At 31.0% G+C, this 7,317-nt stretch overlaps 1 long non-coding RNA gene across 1 annotated transcript; it reads left to right on the top strand.

Moving 5' to 3' along the window:
* Positions 1 to 160: 160 nt before the first annotated feature.
* On the top strand, positions 161 to 3,502 carry LOC107032715. Its single transcript, XR_003574877.1, has 2 exons — positions 161 to 1,337; positions 3,289 to 3,502. It is a non-coding gene; the product is annotated as an uncharacterized LOC107032715 (long non-coding RNA).
* Positions 3,503 to 7,317: the final 3,815 nt, after the last annotated feature.

Raw genomic sequence — 7,317 nt, 5'->3', positions numbered from 1 at the left:
TATATATATATATATATATATATATATATACATACATATATAAAATGAAAACAACAGTAATAAATAAATTTTGAATTGCGAGTTATTTTAAATAAGGTTTGACGTTGTCTCTATTGTTTTAACTATCGTATTATCTTGCATATTTATTCGTATGATCATTTAAATTTTACGAATATTTAAAATCAGAAAAAGTACAATAGTGATAGTATCATTTTGTTGACGGATATTTGTTTAAGCATTTTAGCTCATATTTTGAAATATTAGTTTATTTTCGAATTAATTATTTTACTTTGTTAGTCTTAAGAAGCTTGTTAATTTTGGTTAATTCGTCTTATTTAATCAAATTGACCGTCTACAATTTTATTTTGACTAAAATGGCAGCATTTAAGCTAAAAGACTAAATTTGGGCCTCCCATAGATTTTCCGCAGCCCAAATCTCTATCCCCAGCCCAATTCCCTCACAATCCAACTAAAATATAAAAATCCAGCTCACCTTTTCCTTCTTCTAGCCCAACCCTTTTACTCCCATTCAGCTAAGCCCAACAGCGCAACCTGACCCATCCGCCTCTTCTTCCATTTTAACGTGTGAGAAACGCGTGACGAGACAACTATTCGCCCCATCATCACGACGTTTTGCTAGACGACAATGTCAAAGGCTATGCGAGAGAGAAGCTCTAGATGATGTTGATACACGGCGTCAACGTGAAAGCTGCTATCGTCCCTCTCTCTTCGTTCCGTCTTCTGTATCAACTTTGGGCGAATCTCTGCATATTTTGTACGTTTTCAGCAAGAAATGTGTCTTTCGCAGGAGAGGTGGAGTGATCTCCGAAATTTGTTGTCCTTCGCTCAAGATCGGACGGTTCTCGTCCCTTTCCATTGGGAAATTGTACACGGTTCATACAAAATTCCAGCCTGCTCGTCGTGGCCAGGGATTTAAATTTCGAAATGGCACATGGAATCCATTGCCCAAAACTTGTCAAGAATTTTCCACGCTATCCCTATCTGAGCCCTAATTTTTCCTCCTATAAATATCCCTTTCTCCACCTTGTTGAGAGGTTGGGGAAAATTTGGGGTCAGGATTTTGTGGAAGTATCTGAAATTTTTTGTTCGAGCTGCTCCTTCTAGTCCAAAATACAGAGAGGCATTTCAAAGTTTAGCTAAAAAAAACTTTTTTACAGAAGTCTTGTGAAACTTGTTCTTCATTTAGCAGCATAGTTCAAGAGTCGAAAGACAAATATTTTCGGGGTTACTTGGATTTTTTATGTTCGTGTTCAAACTTAGTGGTGGGAAAGATCGTCGCTCTGTTCGTGTCGTCCATGTTCGCTGCACCTCCGAAGGTAATATCTCGCTTATCAGTTCAAACATTTATTTTAGCGTGTCGTCGCTGATTTCTCTGTTCTCTCGGATGCTATATATATTAATGTTAAGGATCGTTTCCTCTTCTTTCTCTTTGACTCACTGTAAGCAAATTAGTGATGAATCTGTTTGTTAGTTCGTATCGATACTTGTGTTCTACAAGAGTTTGTTGTTTCTTATTGGGTCCCTAGTTCCTTTGCTACCAAAATTTTATTTCAAATGTGATTAAGTTCTGAAGCTTGGAGTCCTTTCCTATAGAAAGTACCGATGTCATTTGGTATATTTTCTTTGCTGTTTAGTATTGTGGTTTTGATGAAATTAATTAAGTCACGGTTGTCCCAAGTGTCTAATGGTGAAGGTTGTGATGCTCTTTCTCTTTTTCTTACTGTTTTTCTATGCGTTTCTCAGCTACTATTTGGTTTGAGTGATTCTTAGAATAATTAGCTAAGATTTTCTTGGCCTTAAATGCCTTTTGATGGTATATCTCACTGTCATGCATCTTCGAATTCCCTTGCAGCATGCTAGGTAGTTGCATTCCTTCAGATTTACTGTATGATTTTGAATTAACGTTGTGAGCCTCAAGGCTGTTCGAATTTGAGCCTTGCAGAGTTTTTCCATTGTAGTCATCATTTTTATGAAATGGGGGGCTGAATTTGAGGAAGTTTTATTTGAAGTGGTTTATCGTGTTGTTTGACAGTTGTGCAATGCAATACAAATTATATTCCTCTGTTTGGTTACTATTTGTATTGGAATTTCATGTCATTCTTGCCATTTGGATGAAATAGTTTCTCTATATTACTCAAAAAAAAAAAAATGCTAAAGACCCTTTATCCTTTTATGCCTAACATTCTCTATAAATATTAGCATGCCCGTCATTTTTTTTGTCCAAGTAAATGAGCTCAACTTTCCTTGCGTTTATTCACTATTAGACTAATATCTAGCCATCATGTTAAATGTTTTTCTTTCGTATTCCAATAGAATATGGCATGATTTTTAGACTCGATACTGTAAATATATGCATATTTTATTTTAACTTAAAGAGGATTTCTTTTCGTGTATTCCATGGTTTTAATCTTTGTGTGTGCTCATTTCGCTGTAATCTCCATGCTTGGTTCTGTTAGTAATTTATAGCGACATTGTTACAGAGCTCCAAGTTTAGTTTGTGTTTAATATTCAAGTGAATTGTCTCTCGTTAGAAAACCCCATTGCAGTTATATAATGTTTTTTTTTTAGTTTTTATCTTAATTTTTTCTGTTGTCAAGTGCCTAGTTCCTATATATTCTCTCAATTTAATTAGTGTGTCTAAAGATGTGTCATTTCTATCCTAAGCCAATTATGCTTGCTTGTTTTCCCTCCCCCTACTAAGTGGGGTTTTGACCCCTTAGTTATTCCTTGATTTTGTCGTATTACTTTTCCACGTGCTGTGATAACATTTATTCTCGAGTATGGTGATGACTTCTTTATTGAAAGGGTCATATTGTTCCAGCTTATCCCTAATGTGAAAAATTAGAATTTTCCATCTGGCATCATTTGAAGCGCATGAATTATGTGACACCCACAATTGATGTTGATTGTAGTTTTTTTCGTAGTATTATATTATTGTAATGAATTTTCCTTTTACCGAATTATTGCAAATATTAATTATATACTTTACCTATTTTATTGCATGAGAAATTCGTTTGAGTTAACCGTGAACTCCCCTCCCTTGAACCTCGTGAGAGTCATTAAGACTCGATTTCCTTCTTTGAGTCAGTCAATCATGAATGACGGACAGATCCGAAAAGGAAAAAGTTTTGGAAGCAAGAAAGCCGAAGGAGTTGGACTAGAAGACCCCCTTTATTTTATGCATTTTTGTATTTTGTTTATTTTCAGGCATAAATCCTTGTCGTTTTTCCTATTTTTGTATTTATTCTTGTATTATTATTTGCTTAGGTACAAAAGAAAAGTGGCTTGAAAACTCAAAAAGTCGAACGGATCAAAATCAAAAACAGGAGGGCCCAAATACCGGTCCAGGCAGACAGATAACCCGGGTTGGACCCAATCTCTCCCTCTCTCTCTCTCCCTATCTACCTCCCTTTGTATTATCGTCTATTTGCTTATATATATGTGCTATTATATTTAAAGTTAAAAGAATTCAATCCCCGTAGAACGCCGTAATGTTTTAGCAACATAAAATTAAATCAAGATTAAGTAGTTTCAAAATAACAAATTTTGGCAAGTTAGATACTTTTACTTAGATAAAACTAAGTTTTATTTCCCAAGCAATTCTAAATAATTTTATTTCAAATAATTTTTGGCCAGATAGTCAGTTACCGAAAAATCGTACTTAACGGGTATTTTAGGTGCTTTAAACACCTTCTTAAAATACAATATGAATCCCCGAACCCCTTTCCTATTTTCAAATAATTTTTATCTGTTTAAGTCTTTTGAAAATAAAGATTAATTAAGTGGCGACTTCTAAAAAATTAAAAACTTATAAAACAAAAAATATTTTTTTTCTTTTTTGAATAAACAATATTAATATTTTAATGAAATCTATCAAAGTCGGGTAGACAATAATGAACAAAGAATTATAATTAGAAATGATATAAGTTACAGGCCTATAAACTTTGAAATATTGCAGCAAAATCAAATCATCAACATGTGTTAATATCAAGTAGGTTGATTTAAATAAGATTAAAAATTCTAGCTTTAATAAATAAATATATCAATAAAATCATATTTTATATAAAGGAGAACCTTAAATTGGCTTAAGTGGCATCATCATAAATTATGATTTCCTTTTAAATTTATTTATTTTCAAAATTAGTCTTCTTTTTTTAATGAAAAATTATAACTTTTTTGAAAAATTGTGATTTTTTTGAAAAGTTGTGATTTTTATGAAAAGCTGTGACTTTTATGAAAAAATTGTGACTTTTATGAAGGTTGTGACATTTTTGAAGGGTTGTAACGTTTCCAAAGAGTTTTGACCTTTCCGATAAGGCATAATAAATATATGTTCGCATTACCCTATGTTGTATAAATAGAGGAATTTCTTGCCATTTTAATATGTAGGTTTTCTTTTCAAATACATTAATTAAGTTTTTATGAAGTTTGTTTCATTCCTAAAAGTTTTCATGGAGCTTAATGTTTTACTATAAGTCATAGTGATTCATGTAACAGAGACAATGTTTTTTTTTTATTTTGGTGACCCTTTTTTAACTTTGTTAAAGTTTTATCAAGCATGATTGACAATTTTGGTGACTTTCTTTGAATTATGTTCAAAATTTCTATGAAGATGATTGAAAGTTTATCTTCTCTTTTGTCCCTTTTTATAGGTTTTCTTCATATGCTTTTTGGGAAAATTGCTTGTGGTTGTGATATATTTGATAGAACACAAAAACAAATATCTGATAACTAATACGGAACCAATGATGAAGTTTGGCAAAAGAACTAAAATGATTACTCTATTGCTTGTCACAATTAGTATATTATTTTGATTGTTTTTTCTTAGGTACAAACATTTTGTCTGTCATCCACTATTCCTAGAACATTTTTTTAGAGACAATTAGTCCATATCGTTTATCGAAAGTTAACTAATTTGTCATATTTCTTCTTCTCTTCGTTTTGAGCATAATAAGAAATCAAGTTCTCGTGAAACTAACAAATGTTCAAAATACACTATACTAAAAATATTTTATTGGCAATAAATATGCACGTTTACAAAGAGTGTTACAACCTTTACCGATATTAATTAATTGTCATTGGGTTTAATGTTGCTATAGACTTTAGGGACATTTACACAGAGTACCAATTACCTACGAAAAATACATTTTTAGCAATAACTAAGTTATTTATTATTGTTAAATATCATTCTTGTCGTACTGATAACTCATTCTTTTGATAATGTTCTTAATTTGTTTGATAAAGAAGTAATAACTCTTTCTTTTGGCTTCTTCAATTAAATTTGTAAACTGTAAACTTGAATACAACCCGAAAGACTATCTTTTGAAAAGTGTATTAAGCAACATGTCTTTTTCTTCTTGATTGTTAGGAAAGTAAGATTCTTTTTAATATTATTTTTGGATATTTGTGAGTTCAAGCGCTCACAAAATTATGTTTTGAGATTTTAATATGTTATGTGTCATAATTTTGATTTACCATGCCCCGTTTTGAACATTTAGATGTAACCAAGTGCTTGGTTGATAATAGCATTATTTTTTTTGTAACTGCATACTATAGCCATAATAATAACTACGGTTTAGTCCAAATATGTTGGGGCATGTGATATAAAACCTTAAAAATAGTAATGACGATTTTGAGATAATGAGAAAAAACATTTATGATAATAACAACTTTAGAGTCATTTTTAGCATATACTGGCATACAATATTAGAAAATGAGATCTGAGGTTCATAAGAAAGGAGTCCAAGGTCATCCATTTGAATTTAGTAAATTATGATCTTATATGGATGTGATGTTCCACTTTACTTGGTAGTATTGTTGATTGACATTTTTTGTCTTTTTTTTTAACGTCTGATGTTGTTTGTTACAACTTCTTGGAACTTAACAAATTTCATTACATCAGACCAAGGGAGATTTTCTTATACTTAAAATATATCTATGACTAATAATTTTTGTATAACAAAAATAAAAATTAAAAAATATAGCACTTTAAGATTTCGGAGGAACGATTTGTCTTAGAACAAAATGTTATTGAGAGTGTAGTTTATGTATCAAAAATACGAATATTACCGAATGATCATATGTAAGCTTGGTAAAATAGTTCAATCTCATGCGAAACACGGGTAATTTACCTAGTACAATAATTGTAACGAACCTTTTGGTTGTTTTGAGTACTGAAGCTTTTTATTTCATTGAATACTTTTCGATTTAAAGAGACATTTTGAATTATTCGTAATTGCAATTATAGAATAAATGGGATAGTTTTTATAGTTTATTTAGTTGGTAGTTAAAAAAAATAACATTAGAATTAATAGTGGATAATTTCTACTACTCTTATAATTAGGCTTAAATAATAACCAAGGAGTAAATATTCTGTAAAAAGAAATAAGTTTTAGATAGGAATCATATATGCAGACTACAACCTCGAAGGACGACAATTTCAGATAAAGAATCAACCTTCGTAGATTTTATATGTATGAACATAGATTGTAGGATTAATTATTTAATGATGGGAATGACCATTAACAGTAAAGGACAAGCTTTAAGGGAATGAATACGTGGTTGTTTTGGCTTATGTACGATGTTCTCCAATGCAAGTTACTGATTGTAACTTGGTGGTCATGCTATATTGTATGATTATAAGAGTATTATATTGTAAATTATTAGTGTAGTTTGATGAGTATTGTATGTGAGTGGATTTCTTCCGTGGTAGGATTTGTACGTGGCTCAGAGGTAGTGCCACTGGTTTTGTAACCAATGGCCGAAACTTTAATTATTTATTAATATTATTATATTATTCGATCTGTTTCAAAAAAAAGTCCCTATTTTCTTTTTAGTCTATTTCAAAAAGAATGATTCGTTTCCTTTTTTGGCAACACTTTAACTTTATCTTTCCACGTGGCATATTTAAGCTTTCTTTCTTTTCTTAAACTCTGTTCCAAGTCAGATTAGACCATTCTTTTCTAAAAGAAGGGAGTATATTATAAAGTGAAAGTGTGCATATGTATGGTATTTGATGTTAGATAAATGGTGAGAGAAAAGTTAGGACAGAACATTAATAATGTAAAGAATTAGAGTATTAAAGTGTATGTGTATAGATGGAGGTGTTCATTGCCACTGGTTTCGTAACCAGTGGCTCGAACCTTTAAATAGTAAAATGTTTTATCTTATTACAAATTATATGTTGATGTATTGAGATAGATAATTAAATATCAATTTATTGTATTATTTTAACTTCATTAAAGTTACGCTAATAGAAAGAACTTAGAATACCCTTCGGCTTGAACTTTAGGAAAT

The sequence above is a fragment of the Solanum pennellii genome, chromosome 10 (assembly GCF_001406875.1).
Source record: "Solanum pennellii chromosome 10, SPENNV200".
Lineage (NCBI taxonomy): Eukaryota > Viridiplantae > Streptophyta > Magnoliopsida > Solanales > Solanaceae > Solanum > Solanum pennellii.
This window is presented reverse-complemented; position numbering and strand designations above follow the sequence as displayed.